Below are 821 nucleotides of genomic sequence, written 5' to 3' on the forward strand. Positions count from 1 at the left end.
GTGAGTGACAGAGCTTATCCGAGCGGCTGGAACTCTGCGCCGGCGTGGTCGAGCGTGAGGCCTCGGCCCTTTGGCTGCCTGGTACCTAAAACACTTCCATTGATCCAGCCACGGAGGGTGCTGGCTGGTGGCTCCATAGCTCCATTGCTCCATAGCACCAGAGCTCCATAGCTCCATAGCACCAGAGCTCCATAGCTCCATAGCACCAGAGCTCCATAGCTCCATAGCACCAGAGCTCCATAGCTCCATAGCACCAGAGCTCCATAGCTCCATAGCACCAGAGCTCCATAGCTCCATAGCTCCAGGGCTCCATAGCTCCAGGGCTCCATAGCTCCATAGCTCCAGGGCTCCATAGCTCCATACCTCCAGAGCTCCATAGCTCCAGCCTGGGTGGCTGGTGGCTCCATAGCTCCATACTTCCATAGCTCCAGTCAGAGAGTTGGCGAAAATTGCACTAAGTGCGAAAGCCCATTCATTTACAACGGCGTGTCCGCCAGGCGGCGACATTTCCCCGTTACCGGTGGCTGCGTGGCGGGTGAGTGACAGAGCTTATCCGAGCGGCTGGAACTCTGCGCCGGCGTGGTCGAGCGTGAGGCCCCGGCCCTTTGGCTGCCTGGTACCTAAAACACTTCCATTGATCCAGCCACGGAGGGTGCTGGCTGGTGGCTCCATAGCTCCATAGCTCCATAGCACCAGAGCTCCATAGCTCCATAGCACCAGAGCTCCATAGCTCCATAGCACCAGAGCTCCATAGCTCCATAGCACCAGAGCTCCATAGCTCCATAGCACCAGAGCTCCATAGCTCCATAGCACCAGAGCTC

Source organism: Syngnathus leptorhynchus, unplaced genomic scaffold, assembly GCF_054491065.1.
Source record: "Syngnathus leptorhynchus isolate UIUO unplaced genomic scaffold, UIUO_Slep HiC_scaffold_410, whole genome shotgun sequence".
In the NCBI taxonomy this organism is placed as follows: domain Eukaryota; kingdom Metazoa; phylum Chordata; class Actinopteri; order Syngnathiformes; family Syngnathidae; genus Syngnathus; species Syngnathus leptorhynchus.